The sequence below is a fragment of the Caretta caretta genome, chromosome 1, assembly GCF_965140235.1.
Source record: "Caretta caretta isolate rCarCar2 chromosome 1, rCarCar1.hap1, whole genome shotgun sequence".
Lineage (NCBI taxonomy): Eukaryota > Metazoa > Chordata > Testudines > Cheloniidae > Caretta > Caretta caretta.
The window spans coordinates 106,540,671-106,568,382 of record NC_134206.1 but is presented as its reverse complement, the minus strand read 5'-3'; the positions used below and the strand labels follow the sequence as shown (position 1 = coordinate 106,568,382).

At 42.0% G+C, this 27,712-nt stretch overlaps 1 protein-coding gene and 1 pseudogene across 2 annotated transcripts in view; one reads left to right on the top strand and one right to left on the bottom strand.

Annotated features, from left to right (window-relative positions):
• The window catches only part of NALF1 (NALCN channel auxiliary factor 1), a 779,391-nt gene that overhangs the window by 541,232 nt on the left and 210,447 nt on the right, over positions 1-27,712 (top strand). The window lies entirely within an intron of this gene.
• Positions 14,613-27,712, bottom strand: part of LOC142070982 (pescadillo homolog pseudogene) — a 43,683-nt pseudogene continuing 30,583 nt past the window's right edge.

The following is a 27,712-nucleotide window of genomic DNA, read 5'->3' as shown; positions in this document are numbered from 1 at the left end:
GTGGCAGTCCCAAGGGGGTTTCTGTGACCCAACCCATCACAATCATAAGACCGGTGGTTCATCTAATTCAGTATCTTGTTTCTGATGATTGCCAGTACCAAATACTTCAGAAGAAGGTGTAAGATACTCCATAATGGATAATAATGGAATTACTTTATAGGTGCAATTTACTTGTAGAGGAAATTTCTTTCTAACTTCAGATAATTCATAGGTGACGTATGCCATGAAATTTGATTGTTTGTGTACCTTATACATGCTTTGTGTTATCTAGTAACTGTGGATGGCTTCATTGTCCACGTAAACGTCAATTCCTTCTTTGAATCCTACTAATTGGCCTCAACAATAGTGTATGATATAGAGTTCCACAGAGTAATTATCTGTTGTGTAAGAAAATATTTACTTTTATCAGTTTACATTTATTATTTTTTAACTTTATTGGATCTCTCCTTGTTCATTATGAGTGTGTAAATAGGAGCACCAATCTATTTCTGTGGCCCATTCATCCTCTTATTTGTCTTCTCTGTAAATTAAACATAGGCAAATTCAAGGGATCTCTGAGATAGGAGAGTGGTAAACCATATAGATTCCATACTCCATCATTTTGTCTCAGTTATACTTTTCACTTTAACCATTGTCCTAGTTCCACAGGATCCATGCCAATCCTCACTTGGATTTCTTGGGTTTATGTCAAACTAAAATTCCAAGGAAACTGGAGCTGTAGTGAACCATGTAAACGAAACCACTCGTTAAGTTCTGTGAAACCCATACAAAGGCAAACCACCAGGTTTTGATCAGGTCTCCTATGCAGCCTGTAAATCCAACCCCTCCTTTTTTGGCTACTTCTTTTTGAATATTTTTTCCTCCAAAGAGTACTGTATGATTTTGTCCTTTTGGCTTGAGAAAAAGTTGTAAGGAAGGAACTAAGTAAAAAAAATGGAACTGCCAGTTGCCTGCCAGACAAAGAATTCCTTTGCTGACCATGGTCACAAGGGAACTGAAATGAAGTATTATGAAGGGCTCTGAGGCACTGGCAGCTAGCCAGTCTATGGGGAATGATGGCTACATATGTGCATACACGGGCCTTGGTTATTAGTAGGCAACAAACCCAGAACCTTCAAATACAAAAGCCCAAGCCCTTACCCCTTGAGCTGATGGAGTATGAGGCCAGTCAACAGGTAACTGTAGATAGGCTAGGCTATAAGGATTCTGACATAATCCTTAAAAACTAAAGTATAATGAATGGCAAAGAAAATAATAGTAACACACATTTGAAAATAATATGGATATTTCACTTATAAACTGTATTTGAAAAAAAATATGATTGGTGAAGAAAAGTCTTTTTGAAGTTTTGATACTCAGGAAATGGAGATGAAAAAGAATTATACTGTACTTCATCACACTGAGATGACCTGAACATCCCTGAATAGAAAGAATGTAGAATGAAGATTTCTCTAGCTATTTTTCTAAAAACTGTAGAGCATAAATGATTAAAAATAGTGCTTGATTGGATTTTGTTTAACTGGAGATAGAACATTGTTCATCACTGTTTCCTTTTTAGTCTCTAATTCCAACCCTCCAGCTGTTTTTCTTATTTTCCCCTTTAAATCTTTTCTTGCTCCCTAAGCAAATCTGACTTTTGACATACATTTTCTTGTTTAATCATACAAGGAACCCTATGTGGCCTCCAGAGTTACCATCCACTTCTTGGAATGAAAGTTAAGAAGGAGGACACGTTGTGTGTGTTTTAATCTTTGGTTTGCTTGCTGAACTTTGAATGGGAACTTACAACCGGGTGACTGTATAGTTTTCTACTTAGAATTTCAAGGTCTTATGCAGTCTCTTACACCAGTGCAAAGTGAATATAACATGCTGCTTTTCTGATCTGGTAGTGGTTTAAATTTTCTTTGCACAGGTGTAAATGATGATGCACATGCACGGCAGTGGAGAAACAGGATTTTGATTTCCAATTCTAGTGGTCGATATAATTTGTGAACAAAACATGAAGAATATATCAATCAGTGAATTTTTGTACCCACAGGCCAGATGAAAGAGCTTGTCTTTTTTCCTATAAATGAAGTAAGCTCTTAAAGCTTATCTTATTTCTAGGCACTTAACCCAACTTGTTTGTACCTAGTCCTAAATTCAGTGCTGTGCCTTGATTATGATACATCCTTTTTATGGATTATCAGTTGATCTGATAATAGTCTATCTTCTCCTTTATTTATGATTACACACAAAAGAGAAAAAGAAACTGGCCTGTCATTATTTTCTTAGCTTGCTGAACTTGTGAAAAGAGAGCTTTTTAATGAGTTCAGAAAACGAACTATATCTGTTTTTCCCTTTCTCTGTCTTTGAGTAAAGGCAACCTCACTGAGAAGACCTTGTTAATGCTTTTGTTCCATTCTGACGCCCTCTTGTTCTCAATATACTTGCAGTGGGAGACCATTGGGAATGTTAGTAAGATGACATGGGCTGCATTATCTCTTTGGTAAGATAATGATATGTAGCTGTGCATCACTATCGCATGTGATTCACAGTGGAATGAACAACCTAATATCTCCAGCAGATTGGGGGCTGTTCGAAGGTTAAATGGACTGAGGTTAAATCCAGGGAAGCCTGAGATGATACTGGTAGGATGGGGAAAAGTGAGGCTCAGAGGTTTGATACAAAGCTCATTTAATTCAGTGAGAGTTTGGATCCAGCTAGAGGTTAAAGTAGACCAGGGATCTACTACCTTTGGTACGCAGCCCATCAGGAAAAGCCGCTGGCGGGCTGGGACGTTTGTTTACCTGCAGCATCTGCAGGTTCGGCCAATCACAGCTTCCACTGGCCACAGTTCGCCACTCCAGGCCAATGGGGGCTGCGGGAAGTGGTGGCCAGCACATCCCTTGGCCCATGCTGCTTCCTGCAGCCCCCATTGGCCTGGGACAGTGAACAGCAGCCAGTGGGAGCTGCGATCAGCCGAACCTGCGGATGCTGCAGGTAAACAAACTGCCAGTGGATTTCCCTGACAGGCCGTGTGCCAAAGGTTACTGATCCCTGATGTAGACTGAAACAGCTGTAGTAGCCAAGCAGGAGGTAAAGTTGTGCAGGAACATTGCTTACCTAAACTAGAGAGAGGCGTGCTCCAGGCCTCCTTATTCTAATCCTTGAATTACACTTCATATCATCACCCGTGATATAGAGAGGATGCTTGTGACTTAGATTCACAATGAAGGAATCTTTTTAAACCTGAGGCTACTGCTGGATGCTCAGGTGGTTGCTGTGGCCAAAAGCATTTCCCCCTTTCTGTTCCTAGCAAGATGACTGACCATTTCTTTCAGGTACAAACCTTGCTACAATTATCTATGTCTTTGTCACCTCTCCTTTTAGGCAGGAATGTGGTTTTGTTGTTCATTTTTTTTACACAGGACTTACATCTTTAGACTCTGACATGTCCCTCACTCCCGCTATGCCCCAAAACAAAAATAACCCTCTTTGTAGGTTTTACTCAGATGGATCCACTGGTTATAATGACTCTGTATATGACAATTTGTGTACTCTGTTCATTGAAGAGTGGGGGAGAGACATCTACTGTCAATGGAAATATTATCCTTTCTCAGAATTTGGTTGGAAATGGGATTGGCTGGTTAGTTTTCCCTGCTTCGCTACCATAGTTCTTACATTAACACAGCCTTTAGGAATTCAAAATTGTATCTAATCAGCACCATTATAGTTTTAAATTCTTTCTTCCTGTTCCCCTAATAAAACAGGACATATTTTGGGTCTCCCTGTGGCAGGCTTTCATGGCTGCTCAAGTGGCCGGGGCATTGTCAGGTTGGAGTGAGAGAGAAGATTTCACCCTTTATGCCCCACAGTCTGATTGCAGAATGCAGGCACTGCTCTCAACTCATGCTGCTGCTAATTACTGGAAAAGGGGTGAGAAGAGGTGGAATGGCGGGGGGGGGGCATGTCCAGAATGTAGCCTTCCTTAAGCACCAGGCGGCAAAGCTAGCCATGAACAGGATAAGCACATGCAGCAGCTGTTGCTTCTGCTGCAGTATGCAATCTCCTGGAGCCTCTATATTCTTCCTGGGGCTTCCACTGCTGTGTCTCCCCACTCATCCCATGCCTCTGGCTAGTGCTACAGTATTCCTGTGACGGTAAAATTCAGAATCTAGCCCTTTGTATTCAGGCAATGTTTTTAATATGAGATTTTTCATTTAAGATGAACAAAGAAAAAGATAACTGAACATATGTTTTCATGGTTTGCATGCTAACTTTTCAAAATGCCTTAACGTATGCTATAATTCCTCAATATACCATCCCGATAAATATCTCAGGCTCATCTATGGAAATGAATTAGAGCACATATAATTTGAGATCTTGTTGATAAGCTTCTTTTAGGAATGATTTAGAAAATTGTCTCATGTATTTGTAACAGAAAAGCAGACTTGCTTACCAATACAAGCATTCTTTTCTTTACACACAGAGATACAAATGTAGTTTCATAAAGAAAATCAGAATTGACTACTTCAGAGAAAATGATTTATTAGATAAAATGACAGTTCACCTATGGGACCAATTAACCCTAGTTCTCAAGAGCAAAGAGGTTTTTTTATGGCATCAAATCATTCTCAGTTGGATATTAGTGCAAATTACAAATTCACACAACACATGTTCTCAAAGTTTCACAATTTGTCTCTGTCCTCCAGTTCTCTTCCCACTCCTCCTTTTCTCACCTCTGCTCCCCAAAGGCAGAAGAAAAGACTGAATTCCCCACAAAAAAGTAACCAAGTAGGACAAGAGTGAGAACTTTTATTTCATTTGGTTTAATCAGAAGTGAATATCATTAGACATTAATGTAATGAAGATAAATTGCTGTTGGATGCTAGACAGTAGTATCTCATGAAGATGGTGTTTTAGGAATATGGCAGCAAATTGCCAAGCAGGGCATATCCATCCATCTTCACCAGATATAATAGATCTGACTAGTGCAGAAATAGATCTCTGATTTTTTTAAAAAAATACCTGTGGGTTCTTCACTTAAAACATAGAAATGAGAAGAAATCTTAATCTGCTGGATGTACCAAGGCACATTTTCAAAGGTATGCATAGTCGATTAGAGGTATAGCTCCTATTAACAATGGGTTTTGTGCAGCTAATCCACCACGTGGGACACTGACATTTGAACCCAAATTCTCCTGCCTGTCCATCACTGATTTTGTTGATTTGTGTCCAGCTGAGTCACTCATTAATGCAAGTGAATAAAGAAAATATTTTCCCTTTGAACCACTTTCCTAATTAGTGTGTATTAATATTATATAATCAGTGAAATAAGAACCAGTCATGGGAGAGAACTACTCCCTAACTTTGAAGGACAACTGGAACAAATATGCATTAAATCATGCTTTTTTTAATGGGTGGGAAATATAGTTTAGTCATAGCTCTGAAAAACATTGGGAAGCTTTTCAGTGGAAGCAGTTAGAACATATTGGACATCAGCAAGCCTAAGAGAGTCATGTATATGTGGAGGCAGGGAAGAACTGTCCTGAAAATCCTTTATGCAGGCCTTTGAGGTGATGGTGCTTGGCTAGGGAGGTTGTGACATTTAATACTCTGTCCGACGCTTCAACTGGAGTAACTGCAAATAATGTGGGCTAGGATAATTTATGACTTCTATCTCCTTGTACATTTTATTATTTCCTAAAAACAAAATTACCCTTCTTGAGTCTAATCATATTCTTGAATATTTGTAACCCATCATGATCACAGAATCATAGAATATAAGGGTTGGAAGGGACCCCAGAAGGTCATCTAGTCCAACCCCCTGCTTGAAGCAGGACCAAATCCCAGTTAAATCATCCCAGCCAGGGCTTTGTCAAGCCTGACCTTAAAAACCTCTAAGGAAGGAGATTCTACCACCTCCCTAGGTAACGCATTCCAGTGTTTCACCACCTTCTTAGTGAAAAAGTTTTTCCTAATATCCAATCTAAACCTCCCCCACTGCAACTTGAGACCATTACTCCTCGTTCTGTCATCTGCTACCATTGAGAACAGTCTAGAGCCATCCTCTTTGGAACCCCCTTTCAGGTAGTTGAAAGCAGCTATCAAATCCCCCCTCATTCTTCTCTTCTGCAGGCTAAACAATCCCAGCTCCCTCAGCCTCTCCTCATAACTCATGTGTTCCAGCCCCCTAATCATTTTTGTTGCCCTTCGCTGGACTCTCTCCAATTTATCCACATCCTTCTTGAAGTGTGGGGCCCAAAACTGGACACAGTACTCCAGATGAGGCCTCACCAATGTCAAATAGAGGGGAACGATCACGTCCCTCGATCTGCTCGCTATGCCCCTACTTATACATCCCAAAATGCCATTGGCCTTCTTGGCAACAAGGGCACACTGCTGACTCATATCCAGCTTCTCGTCCACTGTCACCCCTAGGTCCTTTTCCGCAGAACTGCTGCCTAGCCATTCGGTCCCTAGTCTGTAGCTGTGCATTGGGTTCTTCCGTCCTAAGTGCAGGACCCTGCACTTATCCTTATTGAACCTCATCAGATTTCTTTTGGCCCAATCCTCCAATTTGTCTAGGTCCTTCTGTATCCTATCCCTCCCCTCCAGCGTATCTACCACTCCTCCCAGTTTAGTATCATCCGCAAATTTGCTGAGAATGCAATCCACACCATCCTCCAGATCATTTATGAAGATATTGAACAAAACCGGCCCCAGGACCGACCCTTGGGGCACTCCACTTAATACCGGCTGCCAACTAGACATGGATACTTCCATATTCATGATACTTCCATATTCTCACTACATATATGTCTGATATCTAAATACCACTAATTATTGGATGGATCACTTGATGATTACCTGTTCTGTTCATTTCCTCTGGGGCACCTGGCATTGGCCACTGTCAGAAAACAGGATACTGGGCTAGATGGACCTTTGGTCTGATCCAGTATGGCCATTCTTATGTTCTTGTGATATATAATTGCAAAGAGCTCCTTAGAGAATTCCATCATCCTCAAATGGCCTTTGGTGTAATATCTTATTGTAGTCCATATACCATTATTTGATTAAAAGGGATAAATACATTTTAGGTGTTTTTTTTCTGCTGTTTCTTAGCACCCATCATTTTTGCCTTGAGTACTCTAGTATCTAATTGTGCTGGAAGTACACAAAGGCTGTTGTTTCCAGTCCCAGGGCTGAGTTGTTTCATTTGGGTGCCATCAGTCACTAGCAGTGATGCAGAATCCCACCACCCTAGGGTTCACTTGGGGAAGACTTCTTGTGGGTTCAGAATTCTTCAAAATTGCTGGGGACCACACAGCTGCTGGTTATACCTCTTCTGGTGTGTGTATCATAGCTCCCTCTGTGTGCCAGGTCAGCTTGCCGGCAAGGCACCTCCTCCCCTGGAATTGTGCCTGGCATCTGCACAGGGGTGCAAGCTGTGTAGGGAGGTTCCCTGTGCCTTCTCACCTCACACCAACAGAGAAGTCTAACTCTCCAAACCCCCCTCCCCACTGTCTAACCCCCCCAGACCCCACTGCAATCTGAGGGAATGCTTACATGGGAGTTTTTAACTCAAGTTAATTGATTCCCAACTGATATGAGTTAGCCAACACATCTGTATGTGCTAGTCTGGACACTCCATAAATGTTTGTGGCTTATTTAATGACACAAGGACCTTGCAGCCCTGTGTAGCAGCTGAGCTCTAGAAGAAATCATTCCACAAACGTTTGTGTCCTGGAACAAGTGTACACAGAGTGTGCAGACCAGCATGTACAAATGTATTGACTAACTTAAGTTAATTGGCAATTAATTAACTTCAATTAAAAACTCTAGTATAGCCAAAGCTTGAGTAACATTTCTTCTCCCCCATTCAGATTTATGAGGTAGTTCTCTTTGAAACTGAATAAAGTATAAACTTTAAAATGTTCTTAAAGCAGTCCCATTATCTGTGATTGTGAACTAAAGCCTAATAGCAGTGTAGTGAGGACTAAGAGGGACCATGTTTGTCAGCTGAGCTCCTGCCACTTCCACTGGATGCCATGACAATGGCAAGATAATTAAATTGCTGACTAGATAATATGGAAATATGAAGCAACCCCATCGTTGTTGTTGTTTTTTAAATTAAAGCAGCCAGTGGCCAAGGACATGGTTTATTAATTATTGTATTTGTTATTATTTGCTATTATATAGTCTCTGCATAACTTGCAGAAGAGACAAACCTGAAGCACTGGGATTTTTCCAATAAAATTCATGTAAAGCAAAAGTAGGCAGTACTACCTAACACTACTAAATCATTTTCAGTCTCAACTGCACAGTACATACTGCTGAAAGCAAGCACATTATTCCCTGGTTTACAATGTAACATAGATTTGGCTAGTTTCTGTTCACTGGAAACTTTTTCTTCCTTAAGAGACAGGAAATGGGCATGGGCCAACTTTGCTGAATTTAGCACCCACTCAATGATTGTGGATTCTCAGGTTAGAAAGTAATTTAAATGATTCGAGGTCTGAATTTTGTTTGGGACTAGCAAAGAATGATTTATTTTTTATCTCACAGCAGCTCTAGAAGCAGGATAAGAATTATTTTTAAGCAACAATCATTATTGTATCCATCTATAAAGCACTCTGCATAGTTAGAACTACTGAAGTTAATTTCTCTAGGACTGAGAAAAGCATCTGAAATTAATGGAGAAATATTTAACGAAATTCAAGTTTTAGAAAACAGAAAATAAAATCATAAAATTCTAGAAGTTCTGTAAAATCAAATACACCGTTGAGTTCTCCCATCCTTAATAAGTACTTTACAAACTAGTAAATGTGAGGAGGTGGGTAAATTATTGGTTATGTTAGATGATAGCATGAGCCTCCTGAGATTTATACTACAACATTAAAAGTTTGCTACTGAAAAAAAAGTTTCATCATGTAGTCTAATGTTACATTAATGTAACCCACACTTGGAATTTGCCAGCTCCTGGAACTGTCTGCACTGAGCCTCTAGGCTTCCCATGCTATGGACTACAACAGTAATGGCTATCTGAGCCCTCTGTGATGCCATTTCCCATGCCTGGAGTCGGGGTGGGAGTAGAATGGACTAGAAACTCTTGCTGAGGCCAATAGGAGGCGTCAAGCAATTGACTGGGCCACTGATGAACCAGTGTCAGGGGCTGGGATTTAGGCAGACGCGTCTAGTGGGTAGCACAGGGCAGGGGGCCCAGTCTCCATGCCAGGCAGGGTTGAGAACCAGGAGCTGACGTCAAGAGCCAATAGTCAGATACCAGGAAACAGGAGCAGATAACAGTGGGTGAGCGATCCAAAGCAGAGCAGGAGCCCAGTTACAGGGACAACTTCCTTTTCCACCTTCTTGTTTTAAGTAGGGGAAGCTGGCCAATCAGGAGCTCCAGTATTCTACCAGTCGGGGCACAGGGATGGAGCCTTCTGTCTTAACTGGGCTTCAAAGACTCCCAATTCTAGCTGATGCCAGTAAGCGTGATGATCCCACCCCTTCCTCCCAGGAACCCTGTGGACATTATTTTGAGATCTGTGTCATGAAATCTAGGGCTGCTCAGGCTGGTGGGAAAGAACAACCTGAGAAAGAGACTAGTTTCAGCTTTGAGTTGGTCTGAGGGAGAAGCAGCACTTCTCAGGGAGTCTCTGATTAACTCTTCTCCCCATAAACGGAGTGTGTGAACTGCTCAGGGATTTAGTGCCTGGGTCAGGCAGTTCCACCCTGCAGAGATCCAACCTGGCATCAGTTGCCAAGAACCCCATGCAGCTCCGGTGTCACTAAAAAGAAATCCAGGACCCAATCCATGTGAGAAGCCACTCCAAGCAGTAAGCACCAGGGAGGAGGCTAGAGCCATTGGGCTATGCTAACAAGACTGAGGACTTGTCTACACTTGACATGCTCAGTGGCACAGCTGCAGCCATGCCGCTATAGCGCTTCAGTATAGACACTACCTATGCCAGAGGTGGGCAAACTTTTTGGCCCGAGGGCTACATCGGGGTTGCAAAACTGTTTGGAGGGCCGGATAGGGAAGGCTATGCCTCTCCAAACAGCCTGGCCTCCGCCCCCATCCACCCCCTCCCACTTCCCACCCCCTGACTGCCCCCCTCAGAACTCCTGACCCATCCAACCCACCCTGCTCCTTGTCCCCTGACTGCCCCCACCCGGGACACCACCCCTTATCCAACCCTTCCGGTCCCCTGACTGTTGCGACCCCTATCCACACCCCCAGTGTGACAGGCCCCCCGGGGACTTCCAAGCCTATCCAACCGCTCCCTGTCCCCTGACCGCCCCCCTCCCCCAAACCTCCACCCCATCCAACCTCTCCCTGTCCCCTGACTGACCCTGGGATCCCCTGGCCCTTATCCCACCCCCACATTCTCCGCCCCCTTACCATGCCGCTCAGAGCGGCAGCAGCTTGCAGCCCAGCCACAGCCAGCCATGCTGCCGCGCTGCCTGGCAAGAGCAGCCAGCCAGAGTGCTGGCAGCGCAGTGAGGTGAGGCTGCAGGGGGTTAGCCTCCCCGGCCGGGAGCTCAAGGGCTGGGCAGGACCATCCTGCGGGCCGGATGTGGCCCGCAGGCCGTAGTTTGCCCACATCTGACCTAAGCAGACAGGAAAGGTTCTCCTGTTGGCGTGGATAATTCTCTTCCCTGAGAAGAATTATTCTGTTGATTTAGTACTGTCTACACAGGGGGTAGATTGGCTTAACTACATTGAGCTCAGGGTGACATAGCTGGGCAGATTTTAACTTTTTAGCACAGACCAGGCTTTTTATTAAAGAAACTTATTATTTATTAGTCAACACTTTTCCTTCTGGGTACACAGTGCAGTCATAGTTTTATTATATCTTTCTAGACACTTTGTGTAAAGACTGAGTGGCAACAAATTGCAGAAAATACAACTTTTGTATAGGCTATGGCCCAGATTCTACAAGCACTTGTGCACACAGGTAACTTAATAGACACATGAGCAGTCCCACTGACTCCACATTGTTTATACCAATGCATGTCTATACTTGCACTATGTTTTTCGCTTCCAAATCTTGGGTGAGGAAAGTGTTGAAATCACTAGAAATAGACACAACAGACATAAGACCTCACATTAATAATCTGCTTTTTCAAATATAGCACATAGAGCAGGTTCAGGCACAATAAAAGATTGTGTTGGACTCTTGATTGACTTCAATGGGACAACTAACATAATTAAAGCTACTCACATGTATAAGTGTTTGAAGGATTAGGACCTTACAGTGATTCAGCTGACTATTTGTTTAAACTTTCAAAGTTGCATTTATATTAATACAAATAGAGGGAACATGACCCTTCTGAAGAGTTCAAAGTAGTGTGAACAGTGTTGTGGGAAAACAGAAGGTCAAAGTTATGCCACATCCCAAAAGTGTTTTTTCTTTGCTGTCATCATCATGATTTACCCTTTTCCCCATCCATTATTTTCCCATATAGCAATACATGGGTGGGAAGGAGGTTTAATGATTCATACACATCAGACTCATGAGTGCCATGGCATACATGAATTATGAGATTCCACCAGCAGTTTCTCTCCAAGGAGCCATTCTGACAGCAAAGAATGGTCTGTCAGGTCACTCTAGTGATGAAAGAAAATTCACTTCCATAGTGGTTAGAGTATAGTGGCTGTCAAGCTATAGCTCAACTCATACATACAGAATTTCATACATTAGAGTTTAGGATATCAACAGCAGGAAAGAGCAGGAACAGCAGGGAAGGAGTTGCCTGTGCATGGAATTGACCACTGATCATTTGTCTGCCTAGCCAAATGAAGGGAACAGTGCTTTATGCGGGGGGAGAGAGGGGATAGAGAGGTCAAACAGCTTCAAAAGGGGACAAGTGGTGACTCTGACTCATCCCCTGGAATCCAGATGGCAGAAGAGTTTAAAGGGGGCAGCCCATGTGGTGAAGCCCCCTTTCACAAGTAGCATGCTGAGGCAGCACCAACCCTCCCTCCCTTTAGGTGGTGAAATAGTGGGGGTGGACGGTAAGGTCCCAGCCATGGATTGGCTGTGGGACTTGGATGGAAAAAAGAGGGGGAGATGATGGAAGCCCCACAGGAAGTTATTGAATGAACATGGGTTTATCTGCACTGTACGCTGCTGGGAAGTCCCAGACATCTAATAATAAAATTGTGACCTGATTAAAACCATATCAAATGTCTCCTGTGCTTCTTTCAGTATAGCCGGACAAACAGATGGCACTATTGCCTCTTGCCCCCTTTGAGGGTTGAACCCCTACAGCAGTTGCAAGGCAGTGCAGAATCAGGCCAAGGATTGATGTGAAAAACTAATGCTCCATGGGTTGACATAGTGACTGACACTGGAATAGCAAAACCACAGGGAAACTTTGCTGACTTAAACACCACAGCTGCTCGCACAAAAACTCAGGGGACACTGGTCAGTGAGGGTAAGGGCATGTGGGGGGAATAGTTTCACACCATTTGTCTGGCTATGCCAAAAGAAGGACAGGAGACATTTGATATGGGTTTAATCAGGCCACAATTTTATTATTAGATGTCTGGGACTACCCGGCAGATAAGTGTACAGTGCAGGTTTATTCTCTAATTAGCTGGGGTCTTTTACCAGATCCCCCTCTTTTTCCATCCATGTCCCTCCAGCAAATCCATTGCTGGGACCTTACCATACCCGGGGTGGGGGACTTCCACCAGCTCCCCCTGTTTTCCCCCCAGGTCCCTCCAACAAATCCATTGCTGGGACCTTACCATCGACCCCTCCCCCTTGTAGGAGGGTTAATGTGGGCTATAGGCATAGGGGGTTGGCTCCCTGTCATACCTATCATAGGAGTCCCCAACCGCCCCCTGTTCGTTCCTTTAATGAACACCTCTTTTTTTAAGTCCTTTTCCAAGCCATTTATCCAGTCACTGTATAACTTTCCTATGGAGTACCCACACCGGACATGTGCCAGCAGATAACAGTGTACAGTGCAGGTAACCCCATGTTTATTCTGTAATTAGCCTAGGTCTTTTACCAGCTCCCCCTCTTTTTCCATCCAGGTCCCTCCGGCAAATCCCTTGCCGGGACCTGTGTGAGTAAGGGGTGGGGGTGGGGCAGTTTCACACCATTTAGTATTAAAGCAAAATGGGAATGGGAATATAGAGAAGTTGCTATGGTGCTAATTCAGTAAGGTATGCATGCACATGTCTAACTACAAGCATAGGAATAGTCTATTGACTTCAGTGCACTCCCATTTTTACTGTTTGGCACAGTTAAGTACCTTGCTGAATCAGGGCCATAGCAGCAACAATAAAAGAATGAAAAAAAGGAAAGTCAGTGTGCTGCTAACAGAATAAGTAAAACAGAATTGCTTTCTCTATTATGTTAACGGTGTAATACATAGTATATGCTGTGGATTATGGACCTGATTCTCCACTCTATAATATCCATGTAGTTACCCAAGTGAAAAACTTGTATAATAGCAAGAAGACTCAAGCCTTATATATTTTACTTAGAAGAAACAATATTAATTTCAGTTTCAGTGTAATAGCCCACATCATGAGTCACTTTATAAAGCTATAGACGAAGAGGCTTCAACTGCAACAATCAACTCCAGTCAAATGTATTTAAAAATATTGACGTAGTATATTATTTCACTAACTGTGATAACTGTTGTCTAAATGCCAGTTTTTACAGGTTTACAAATGTTTTCCTTTCTTATGGATTATTTTTTGTATTTCATTTCATTTTATTACTTGGGCTACTTTCAATAGCTAGAAAGAACGAGGAGTACTTGTGGCACCTTAGAGACTAACCAATTTATTTGAGCATAAGCTTTCGTGGGCTAAAGCCCACTTCATTGGATGCATGCAGTGGAAGCTTTTCCCAGGAGGCCCACAACCTGCCTGCACTGGCTGCAAGGGACCGTGCAGATCCCCAGCCTGCAAAGCAAACAGCAAAGGGACCCTCCCTCTGAGAGCAACAACTGCCGCAAGCTCCAAGGCACCCAGCCTGCTGGAGGAGCCCCAGCTCAGGGCCTGGGCCAGCTCACCCTGGGCCCCGCTTTTACCATTAGCTCTGTACGACCAAGAGCCCCGAGATGTTCGCCTGCACCAGGCACAGCCTCCCCTCCCCTGACCCAGGGAGAGCTGCTGACACTTAACAGGCCATTCGGCTTCTCTGGGGACCTTTGGCTGCATCCATGATCTGCTGCAGCCATGGGGAGGATTCTTTCCTTTCCACACCCCTCATCTGCCTACCTGGAGGCTCTGCTGCAACAGACCAGGTGGGGGAATCCACTGCCCCCTCCCACCCATAACCTCTTGGCATTGATGTGAGTGAAGCAGACAAAGAATGCTCCCGGAGCCTCCCTATGGGGGAGCCTTGGATGGGGTCCCGGAGGACGGGGAAAGAGGCTGGTTTTGTTTTTAAATAGAGGGGATAGGCAGTAATTGGGGGTGTCCCCAGAGCATCGACAGAGCTGAAAGTCATGGCCGGCCAGATGCTATTGGCTACCGTTCAGTGTGGCCTGTCCTGGAGGAGGCCCGAGGTACAGCCTAGAAAGTAGATCTCCCGGGCCAAGGGGCAGCTCCAGTCCTGGAGGGAGGGCAGAGCCCGATAGCTCCGTCACTCCCGTCACACCTTCTTGGTTTTCTTCTTCTCTGATTTCGTGGCACCATCATGAGCTTTCCTCTTCTCAGTGAGTCTGGTCGCCTCTCGGACTTTGCGCTTCTTCCCAAACATGATTTTCTGATAGAGGTACTTCTCCTTCTTCTTCATCATCATGAAAGCAAGATGCTTCTTTTCGCTCTGCTCCTCCTGGGCTGCTCGCTGCTTGTCCTCCAGCCGCACCGTGCCCGCCGACACCTTCACTGGCAGCTTCTTTCCCTGGGATCGCAGCTCTTCCAGCTTTTTCAGTTTCCCTTCATCTTCCTTTTCAGAGTGTTCTTCTCCTTCTGAGCCTTCATAATCATCATCATCTTCCTCATCACTGTCATCCTCCTCCTCCTCTCTGCTCTCTTCTGCTGGATTCTCACCCCTCTGCAGGGCCGGCAGCTTCAGCTTCTCAGTGGGATGTAGTCCCCATCCTTCTCCGAACGAAGGGTGAGAGGTGTGGGGGCAGCAGCATGCCGGGGAAATAATCAGCCACCAGGAGGCACATCTTGGCATTGACCAAGTAGAATACCCATACCCACTGCGGCTGGAGGTACTCCCTGCCTATCACCCGCTTTCCCAGGCTGGGCCAGTCTACAGTCTAGTGGGTGATGGTTGGGTCCCTCACATCATAGGTGGCACTGATGCACACGAACTTGTCCCAAAACACTTTGCTTCCAAAACACCTGATGATGAAGGCTATGGGCTCCCGAGGCACCTCTCTGTTCAGGAAGAACTGCAACCCCTCAAACAGCTTCTTCTGCTTCTGTCATAAATATAAAGGGAAGGGTAATCACCTTTAAAATCCCTCCTGGCCAGAGGAAAAATTCTCCCAACCCTTGCACCCCACTTTCTGGGGAAGGTTTGGTAAAAATCCTCACCAATTTGCATAGGTGACCACAGACCCAAACCCTTGGATCTTAGAACAATGAAAAAAAAAACATTCAGTTCTTGAAAAGAAACATTTTAATAGAAGAAACAGTAAAAATAATCACCTCTGTAAAATCAGGATGGTAAATACCTTACAGGGTAATCAGATTCAAAACATAGAGAATCCCTCTAGGCAAAAGCTTAAGTTACAAAAAAGACACACAGACAGGAATATTCATTCTATTCAGCACAGCTATTTTCTCAGCCATTTAAAGAAATCATAATCTAACACATACCTAGCTAGATTAGTTTCAGAGTAACAGCCGTGTTAGTCTGTATTCGCAAAAAGAAAAGGAGTACTTGTGGCACCTTAGAGACTAACCAATTTATTTGAGCATGAGCTTTCGTGAGCTACAGCTCACTTCATCGGATGCATCCAATGAAGTGAGCTGTAGCTCACGAAAGCTCATGCTCAAATAAATTGGTTAGTCTCTAAGGTGCCACAAGTACTCCTTTTCTTCTAGCTAGATTACTTACTAAAAGTTCTAAGACTCCATTCCTGTTCTGTCCCTGGCAAAAGCATCACACAGACAGACCCAGACCCTTTGTTTCTCTCCCTCCTCCCAGCTTTTGAAAGCATCTTGTCTCCTCATTGGTCATTTTGGTCAAGTGCCAGCGAGGTTACCTTTAGCTTCTTAACCCTTTACAGGTGAAAGGATTTGTCCTCTGGCCAGGAGGGATTTTAAAGGTAATTACCCTTCCCTTTATATTTATGACAGCTTCTCTACTGCCTCCTGCTCCTTTTTCCTCACTGCCTCCTACTCTGCGCTCCCCCCGTCCGCAGGCAACTCATCCACCCACACTTCGTCCTCCGGTTTCGGCACTACCACTTGGGCTAGTCTGGCTCTCAGAGCCGACAGCTTCTCCATGTAGCACTCTGAGTCCATGGTATACGCCTCCCTCTCCTCCGGCTTCTGCTGTGCCTCAGCCTGGCCTTCAATCTTGTGGAGGTAGTGCAGGTTGAAGGACTGGTAGAGGCAGAAGTTCACAAAGCCCAGCAGCACGGTGTAGAACTCCGTGAAGGTCGCCATGACTCTGTAGTAGGAACTCCACGGTGAGGCGGAGGCACAGCTGGATGGTCTGCACGTGGCACTTGCCAGTGCGCGGAAGGAGGCAAAGAGGAAGCACATGGAAAGTGAGGCTATCGATGAAGATTGGGTACCTCTCCTTGGTGATGTGATATATCTGATGAAGTGGGCTTTAGCCCATGAAAGCTTATACTCAAATAAATTTGTTAGTCTCTAAGGTGGCACAAGTCCTCCTCGTTATTTCTGCTGATACAGACTAACACAGCTACCACTCTGAAACCTTTCAATTGCTAATTACACATTTGTTGAGAGTACAAAACATTTCCTTAGAGAAGCAGTGTAAAACGGGACAGTCAAGGGAACACAGAAGTCAGGCTTGCATAGATAATGAGTTACGACAGGTATACATAATTATTATAAGTTACATCATTGATTCTTTTTAACCAGTTCTTCCAATTGATTCTATCTTCCTGAAAATAGCTCAGCTGCTAATTAATGAAAGCAGTAAATCTGTTTCATTTCTTTGGTTTTTTTGTTTGTTTTTTTTTGTCAGCCACGTTGGAGCAAGCAGTTCATGGAACAGCAAGAGACAGCTCTATAGTTTAGTCATGCTCATTTTCAAAGGAATGTTTACTGGTTGTTAGTTTATAGCAGTTTTTACTAGGTCCAGGAAGAGCATCAGTGCTTTATAATTGTTTCAATAACTGTTCCTGTTGAGATTACAGCACCACTTGTTTGAGGTCACTACTTTACACTTTACTGCTGATCCTCAAAGGAGAACATCTGCTTTCTTTAAAATATATTCATAAAAATGTGTGTCTTCCCTCCAAAAACCTTAAAATGCCTTACACATGATTAGTTAAACCTCACAAAACCCTGTGAAGTACTATCTCAATTTTACAGGTAGGGAAACTATGGCAGAGATAAATTAAAGGCAAATTTCCAAAGTTGCCTCTAAGTTTGTATAGGTTTCAGAGGAACAACCGTGTTAGTCTGTATTCGCAAAAAGAAAAGGAGTACTTGTGGCACCTTAGAGACTAACCAATTTATTTGAGCATGAGCTTTCGTGAGCTACAGCTCACTTCATCAGATGTATACCGTGGAAACTGCAGCAGACTTTATATACACACAGAGAATATGAAACAATACCTCCTCCCACCCCACTGTCCTGCTGGTAATAGCTTATCTAAAGTGATCAACAGGTGGGCCATTTCCAGCACAAATCCAGGTTTTCTCACCCTCCACCCCCCCACACAAATTCACTCTCCTGCTGGTGCTAGCCCATCCAAAGTGACAACTCTTTACATAATCAAGTCGGGCTATTTCCTGCATTTTCTTAAAACAAAAAAACTTCAAATCCAGACTCCAGCGAGAAACTGCTGAATTGGAATTCATTTGCAAATTGGATACTATTAATTTAGGCTTAAATAGAGACTGGGAGTGGCTAAGTCATTATGCAAGGTAGCCTGTTTCCTCTTGTTTTTTCCTACCCCCCCCCCAGATGTTCTGGTTTAACTTGGATTTAAACTTGGAGAGTGGTCAGTTTAGATGAGCTATTACCAGCAGGAGAGTGAGTTTGTGTGTGTATGGGGGTGGGGGGGATGTGAGAAAACCTGGATCTATGCAGGAAATAGCCTGACTTGATTATGTAAAGAGTTGTCACTTTGGATGGGCTAGCACCAGCAGGAGAGTGAATTTGTGTGGGGGGGTGGAGGGTGAGAAAACCTGGATTTGTGCTGGAAATGGCCCACCTGTTGATCACTTTAGATAAGCTATTACCAGCAGGACAGTGGGGTGGGAGGAGGTATTGTTTCATATTCTCTGTGTGTATATAAAGTCTGCTGCAGTTTCCACGGTATACATCTGATGAAGTGAGCTGTAGCTCACGAAAGCTCATGCTCAAATAAATTGGTTAGTCTCTAAGGTGCCACAAGTACTCCTTTTCTTTAAGTTTGTATACTAACTTTAGATATCTCGGCCTCAGAGCTGCAGGTCCGCACACTGATTTCATTTAGACTGCACCCGTGTCTAGAGGTCCATACAGCGGATTCAGAAGACAGCTCCCATGAACTTCAGCTGAATGGTTTGATAACCAAAAATTTGCACAGCTCTATGTGGCATGTTTCCTTCCTTCTCCATTCCTATTTAGTATTTTCAGTTCTTTATCACACTGATATGCTCCCTGACTGCGTACTCAGCTTGGATGACAAATGTATCCAGACAACAAAACATTCCAACTTGTTTTCAGTAGAATATACACATTTGCCGATTCAGCTGCCTAGCTTCAGAGAATCATAGAATATCAGAGTTGGAAGGGACCTCAAGAGGTCAACTAGTGCAACCCCCTGCTCAAAGCAGGACCAATCCCCAACTAAATCATCCCCACGAGTGCTTTGTCAAGCCTGACCTTAAAAAATTCTAAGGAAGGAGATTCCACCACCTCCCTAGGTAACGCATTCCAGTGTTTCACCACCCTCCTAGTGAAAAAGTTTTCCCTAATTTCCAACCTAAACCTCCCCCACTGCAACTTGAGACCATTACTCCTCGTTCTGTCATCTGCTACCACTGAGAACAGTCTAGATCCATCCTCTTTGGAACCATGTTTAATGTTCCATGCTTAGCACTAGTAGAATATAGAGCAGCTTATTGAAAAGCCTGAAAATTTTCAGAGAAAGTGTTTGTGAAACTTTGAGATTTTTTTTTCTGCCAAATCAAATAGTTAACAATGAGAAAACATTAAAAAAATTTAAACCCAGGAAATTTCAACCAGTTCTATTTTGGAATTTTTATCAGTTTCCTCAGTGATGGGATTTTTTATTTTATTTTTGCCCCACTTTAGTTACAATATAAACTGAGATCTTTTCCTCAGACAAAGTCCCAAGATTTGAAAGAAGAAAAATTGTGGGGTATGGCTTTGATTGTAAGAATTAAAAATGGAAAAGACCGATGAAATTATCCAGGCCCATCACCCAATTAGTGCAGAATTTTCTCAACGGTATATATGCAAGTGTTTAGTTCAGCCTTGTTTTAAATAATTAAAGTTATGGGTCTTTCATGACTATTTGTGAGAGAGTATGAACATCCCTCTCCAAATTTTAACACTGAAGCTGTTTGCAAACTGAATGTCCTTTTCTCTGTTGACATATTGTGTTGAGAATCGCTAAGCTTTAGTTGTGCAAAATATTTATTACTTGTATGAATCTGACACTCTATGATTTGCAGAAGTTCATACAACAAACCCGTTTTGACATGTTGTTTACCCCTCAGATGAGATCTTCCTTCACCAATAGACCCTTCCTTGAAAAGCTCTGGATACCCCCTTTATTTTTGGTTGTCATGTAGGAATAAACCCAATGGTTTTCTGCCAAGCAGTCTCATGACAGGGAGGTTGGGCTCTTCTGATGATCCACCTTCCATAAAACTGCTGAAGTTCTGCTGACTTATTTGGCAGATGTGGCTTGCTAAACCATCTTGCATATAAGGGAGATCAGAATCTTTCTCTAGAAAGAGAGAACTAGGACAGATGAAGTCCTCAAGGAAAGCCCTTGGGACAGTGTGACAACGTGAAGCCCTGCACTCCTATCTTCTTGTACAAATGGCTCTAATACCTGTGGTTTGTAAACACTGACATGTAGTTTGTGTATTATCTCAACCACCACCACTTGATAGGCCCATGCAACAACTTTGTGTACACTGACATACAAACATCATTCCCTTTTACATGAGGGAAGAGATCTGTCCATGCAAAGATCTTCCTTTACTTAACCCTACTTCCCTCTTTCTCTCATTCTCCCTTTGCTCTTCTTTCTTATGTGCCTTTCTACTCTTCCAGTTAATGGATTAACTAGCTCCTTAGATCCCCCAGATCAGACTGATCTAGTAATTAATCCCAGCTTCTAGCAATCAGGTTCTTCTCCAGGGAAACTAATTTGGACTTACAGTGACCAGAGTGCTGGTTCAGCTGTTGGTTCTCAGCACTCTGCCACAGACAGACAGCCATGCTCAGTGGGGAAGCTTAGGCTGAGGTTTATGATGTGGAGTTGATATTTCTGAGTTATCAAGTAAAGACAAGCCCCAGGCAGGAAAAGGTAAGCCTAGACACTTGTTCTTTTTTCAGGTAGAGAATCAGACTTAAGTTGGGAAGTGGCTAGGCTTTAGGGAAGTGCATGATGGCCTCTCCTGTATCTTGAAGCTGATAGGATCCCAAGGCTGAAATGGGATAAGAGTGAGCTTAACTGATGAAAGATAATAATACACTGTTGTAATACCTAGCTGGCTCTTTCTATAGATTTTATGCTGCTGTTTTTTTTTATTTTCCTGTGGGAGCCCAGGGCTATAACAACATATAACAACATATATGACCCTGATTTGATTTCCATAACTCTGTATTTCATTTTTTTAAAGATTTGTTAATTTACATGAATAGGGAAAGTGGAAAGTGTTCTAGATGAACTGAGGAAATAGATTTAACTTTTGGATGCAGCAGGCTAATTTTGAGTGTGATAGGAGAGTGTTACATATACCTAAGGGATTTAGGAGCAAAAATTTCCATTTAAAAGAAAATCTTCTCCTGTCATCCATAACAATGACTCTTTAAATGTGTAGAAGTGAAGTGGGTAACAAGTAATTAGGGCTAGATTGTGCCCAGCAGGTTCACAAGATGATAGCAAATGTAAGGATCTCAGGGGTATGCAAAGGGATTAGTGCTCAAGGCAGTATTAAGCTCTTCAAAGGGAAGTGCAAAAGATGCAGTCTCTGCATCAGCCAGAAGAACTGGATCCCCATATGGGAAAGGACATACCTTGCAAAAGGGGTGGGTAGAGCAGTTATGCTGCTGTATTCCATGAGGCTCCAGGGGCATCCACGAAAAGGCTATGTGAGTTAGAAGCACGAAACTGAAGTCTCTGCGGGCCCAGGGATTGCCACAGGTGAAATTTGTTAGCTAATGAATTAGTCTTAATGATTAGGTAGACTGAGAACTACTGTTTGTCTGATTCTGCACTTGTACAGGTTTCCTTTTTGTCACTCATAATGCCTGGTGTGCATTGCGGGTAATTTTTTTTCCAGGAGGCAAAATTTTAGTTTCAAAATTAAATATGTGATATGAAAACAGGGAGAGTCACATCTACTCCACCCAGGTCAGCCAAAGGAAATTATGTTATGAATTCTGTATCTACACAAATAAACTCTAGCAACCTCTAAAAAACAGCATTCTTCTGATTTGTTACAGCATTATAATGAAATGTGAGCATTTAAAGTAGATTTTGAGGGTCAGATTCAGTTGAATTGAGGGATTTAGCTGCAATTACATTTACAGCTTCTGAGTCCCATCCAGCATTTGTTATGCACCCAAAACTCCTCTCAAAATCAATGGTAGTTTTGGTTCATGGGGAATGCAGGATTGGGCCCACCATTAACAAACATAGCTCAAATTCATGCCCATGATGTTAAGGCAAGATTTCTACTCCCACCCCATGTCACCTGTGTTAAAGAAGTACAGGAGAGAAGAAAATCAAATATTATGAAAGCACTGGAAAAATAATATCTATTTGTAACCATCATGTAATATAGTCTTATCCTTAATCTGTTAAAGTATTGTTATTTTTATACAGAAATACACTTTTCTTTTCAAGATATCAAAAAGCCAGTTATTAGTGACCTGTTAGCTTGACACCAATAATCCCCAAACCATTCCTTTTTTATAAAATTGGATTTAGATTGAAGAAACTGAAAACATCTTTCAGCCTGATGAGAACTATGTGAAGGTGAAATCCTCACTTGTTTGTGTCTTATAGGAAGAATGGTAAATAAACCTCCACATCCTTGAGTCTTTTATTGCAGCCCGAGTTGGTATGATAGAAATACAGCTGATATTAGAGAGCCAAAGACCAGATAGTTTGTGCTGATGAACTCTTCCTGACTACTGTACAATATTTCAGAAAAGGAATCAGGCAGCCACTTGACTTAGTGTAAACTGCAACAATTTTATGGTAATTTTTCTTATGGCATAATGACATGCCACATAGAAAAGAAGGGGGTTAAAAATGGTGGAAGTCCAACCAATGTGTAAATGTAGCAATAAAGGTAACATTTCTAACAATTTACATATAAAGGTTTAAGTTTTCAGCATGAAATATGCCATAGAATTACTTTTTCCTCCTAATAAAACTATTAACGGTATCCACTGATAGAATGAGGATGGAGCCTGAATTTTGTGATTATACTTCCATATATGAAAGAACTGGAATTACGGAAATACGGACAACTGTATGAAAACTGTAACTTATCCACATGTCTGCTCTCCAGATCTAGAAATTCCAAATTGATTGTGAATTAAAAAACAGTCCAGGAGGAGAAAGGTCAATGGTTGGGAGTGCGCTCTGTGACTGTTGGGCCTGTTTCCATTCCCTCATCCTCTCACATCTCTCGGCATCTTTCCTCTGGGCGGTGTCCACCGGCTCCTTGGATGCCTTTGAAGAGCAGTGGGCAGTCTCCAGTGTTCTCTGCTTGGTGTTCCTCTCTGGATCCCTCGGTTTGGCCTGTGACTTTACTCCCATCCCTGTTTTTTTCATTCTTTGTTCTCCATAATTATTTGCCATTTGGGCTCTGTGGTTCCAACCACTAAGTTGAGGGGGTTGCCCTTTAGTTTTGGGAGGGCCTATGCCATCCCATCCCAGTGTCTGCAACAGGCTTACAACTTCCACCTTCTGCAACAAATGAAGCATGACTCCCACAGACAACGGCTTCCTTCATTGCACAACTCTGATCCCTTCCTCGAGCACAATCCTCATCCCTTTGCATTCAAATCTTCCTCCTCCTCATTGACTAGGTGCCAGAAAAAGTGGGGACTGACTGCACTGAAAGGACTGTCTCTCTGTTCTCAATTCTAGAGCCCAGTGCCACAGTGGATACCATCAAGGAGCAACTGCAGGGAAAGTCCTGTTCAGCCCTGGCAAGAAGCATGCTCAGTCACTCTGGGGGGATATCACATGTGCAGTCTGATTGGCATGTGGAAGCTGTGAGATGATGGAGCACGCTCATTGTGGGCAGCATTTTCAGAGAATTGAGCTGCCAAACTCGTTCAAGGCTCTACTTGTGTGAACTGAAAATTTTCAGAGCCTTAAAACCTGACCAAATCTGGGGATATTTTCCTAGGCATGGCAAATGACACATCCCTGGCACAAAGGCCAACTCCCTGCCAAATTTCAAACCCCTGCTCCAAAGCATCAAGACATTAGAGCTTCTCAATGAAATGGTTGTAAGTGTCTTTATTAAACGTGGGCAAAATGACATCATTTTCCCTAATCTCATTCTGAGATAGGGCTGCACCATTTTAGCTGAAACTGTCAAAAAAAAAAAAAAATAAAATAAAAAAAACAGTCTGAGACACCCCAGCATGGAAAATTTCACCCCAAACAGTTTAAGTGTGACTTAGTTACAAGCAACTGAAAACAGGGTCTTATAACAGAAAGTGGTAGGCTACCTTAACTTTAGGCTACCAGTGCCACCCATATAATAACACTTAGCAGGATTAGCAACATAAATGCTCATAAATACTTCGGACCTGCCATTTTTTGTTAAATACTTCAGACCTGTCATGTTTGTTTGTTTGTTTGTTATTTGTAAGTATTGTTTTTTCAAAAAGTATTCCTGGCCTGTGTTGCAAATAAGTTATAATATCATAGATTATTAAAGTCAAAATCAAATTTAAATTTCAAAATTTGTTTTCTTTGTTTACACTGCATTTCTCTCAGCTAAGGCAATGGAAATAGAGAGGTCATCTCTCTTTTATTTACAATCAGTTTCTAGTGAATTTCAATTTTTCATTCCTTTTTCAGAGTGTTTCAGATTTTGGCCTGTAAACACTGAGGGAAATATTTATTTGTTATTGTTTGTAGTAATAGTAATAATAATAATAATAACAATGATGGAAAGGTGTTTATTGTTCATAGACCCCTCCCCATCAGGTGACATTCTCCTGAGTAATCCCACCAAAGTACAATAATTATTTGCACTAGTAAGGGTGTTAGGATCAGTCTCTTAATTTTCGTAAAGGCTTAATTTTACAGAATTTAAATCTTAATCCTATTCCCATTGAAATCAGTTGCAAAACTCCTATTGATTTAGATTAAAACAGGCCAATGTGTTTTGCCTAAATCTGAATTTACAATGCCCCTTTAAATGTGGTAAAGTTTCTTTTCTGTCCTTAACGTGACAATGAGATATAACCATTAAAAGTAAAAGAGGCTCCTTCTGGTCACAGGATGATAAAATTATTATTTTTTCTTTTGAGAGAGAGCTGTGGACAGGGTGTGTGGGGTGGCGCGGGGGTGGGGGGGGGGAAGGGGTAGTCCATGATTTGAAAATGCTTTTATTCAATTTCAGCAGTCATCTTGAGATACGTCACTGGAAAATACTTGCCATTTCCCCTTGCTTAATTCATTCATTTAAACAGCTTTTACAGATGACAAATTTGCCAGAACTGCTACGTGCACCAGCCTCCTCCTCCTCTCTCTGTGCCAGTATCCCCCTTTGCTTTCTAGTTCTGGTTCTTTTTTCTTGCCTGAGGCTGTCTGATAACTCAGAGAAATCTGTGTACCACATATGTTAGCTTTTAATAGCTAGTATGCTGGGCAGCTTGAATAACAAGGAAAATGCAAAAGATTTTCAGATTTTGAAGGAAAAAGTATTTTATTTGTTTAGTATAAACTGAATCATGATATTGCATCTCCTCTCTTTGCAAGAAATTAGGAGCCTCTATTTGAGGACAGAATTATTTGTTTGACCTCATTATTTACTGTCTTTTCTTATTATTCACTTGCTTCGGTGTAAGCAGAGCCATATATTAGTACATGTGTATTTCCATATACTAGTTAAGATAGATATTAAAAGATATTGATTCACTCCTAAAATTTGTTCTGGATATTGCTTTTTCAATTACAGAATAATAGAGCACAGGGAACCGTTTGCAATGGGAATTTCCACTGTTTTCATGATAGTCACCCATTGAGTTATTAAGTTACTATTTTGGTTTTTGCAATGAATAAAAATGACAGTTTGTTACATGAAGTAATAAAATTATGGTAGTTACCAATGCAAAAGATCTGCTAGGTCATCTAGTTCATCTTCCAGCCAAGATTGGCTGTTCCCTACAATATATTTTCTATTACTTTGTCCAGATTTGTCTTACCTAAAGTTAAATTACTTTCTTATTTTTATTTTAGATTGTAAAACTAAATTCTGGTTGAAAAATTTTGCATCTGATTACATTTATTGATGGAAAAGTGTTTAATAAGACCTCTAATACTACCTTCAAATCCTGGCAAACACATAACCACAATATCCAAACCCCTTAAAATGTCAGTGCGCAGTTCTGATTCAATACCCTATATTTTACCCTTGTAATTTTCATTTTGGTTTGTATCCTGACCTGGAAGAGGCCTGTTTCCTGTTTCTCCATTTGACTGTATCCATAATCTGTGCAAACAGTTATATTAATGAGATTTCCATTTAAGATGTGAGAATCTGTTCAAGCCACTGTTCTTGTGAAAATTCTACAATTCAAGAAGGCAGACAGCTCTTGAGATTTTAACCATTTGGGCTACAATATTAGGATCTAAATTTCACTTTTTCATTGAACCTGAACCTCAAAGTTCAGCCTAAACCTAATCCAGAAGGTGGATTTGAGCATTGCCTTGCCAGCCCATCTCAGCTCCACATAGCAAATAGGATTCTTCCTCATTTAAATTCACTGTACTCATTTAATTTACCATAATATACTTTAATTTATTATAAATGCTATGAAGAAACAATTTGCAGTCAATTTTGGCAACTGCTTATTTTACCACCTAAATTGAACTAATACATTACACTTTTATCAATGGAATACACCTACTGTAGCTTTGCATGTTCATCTCATATGTTCACAGAATCACTGACTTCTCATGTTGTCACCATGCCTCAGTGGGTCACAGCTGAGAATACCAGAATCAGGACAAACTGCTGAGAAATAGGGCACACTCACTCCAAATTGGATATACCAAGCTGGTAACAAAAGTAAACTTCTGTCTCACCACACTGATTAACAAAAAGTCAAAAATGCAGTTTCCTGAGGCATTCCAGACCTTATTTCATCACCCAGACACTAGACTTTATGATGAGTGGTCATTGAAAACCAACGTAATCAAATAAAGGGTTCTGCTGATCTCAATAGATCAGACACACAGCTAGGTCAATATATAACTCAGATCTTATCCAATAATTATGCTGCTGCCAATCCTTTAGTAACTAAAGGTTTATTTATAAGATTAAAAGAATAAGAGTTAAAGTGGTTAAATAGATCATATACATACAATAATGGCAATGTTCTTATATTAGATTTGTAGCAGGGATGGTACAGACTGCTGGCTTGTAAAGTCTCTGGTCACTTCCAAAAGATTGGAAGGCCCTCAGTCCATAGTTCAAATAGGCTACTTTTAGTTGTAAATCCACAGTCCAGAGAATCAGAGCAGGAAAGAGGCAACATGGAGATTTTCAAGGGTCTTTTATACCCTTGGCCATGTGTTTGGAATCTTACTCTCCCAAACAAAGTCCACAGCACAGTTTGTGGAAAAGAACTGGCAAAAGATGGAGTCCAGGTTCACATGAACAAGTCACATGCCCATACCTGGCTTGCTGCCTTACAGGAGAAGTCATTGGCTAAGCTGTCTGCAGGAAGAGCCATCTGGATGGAATGAGTTTCTTCTGCAGCCCATTGTGAGAGTTAATTGCTTTTGATGGGCCATCAACACAAAGCTGTCTGGCTTCAATGTAGATTTTACTTGGTGGGTGTTACCCCATGAACAAACACATTTGGGATACAGATCTATAGCTCATATTCATAACCTCAGATACAGTGATGATACATGGATTTAAACAGGATAATCACGTCTAGCAAATCATAAATGGTCATATTTTGATCATACAGCAGCACACAGGTAGAATCCAAAATACTTAATTATTAGAGACCTTCTAAACTCACCTTGTGTCTTCCTGTCCTTACTATATCCCCGCATCAATCATCATTGTACTTTCACACACTTTTTTTCTTGTCACACTCAAAACTGATGGTATAGCTTTCCTTCC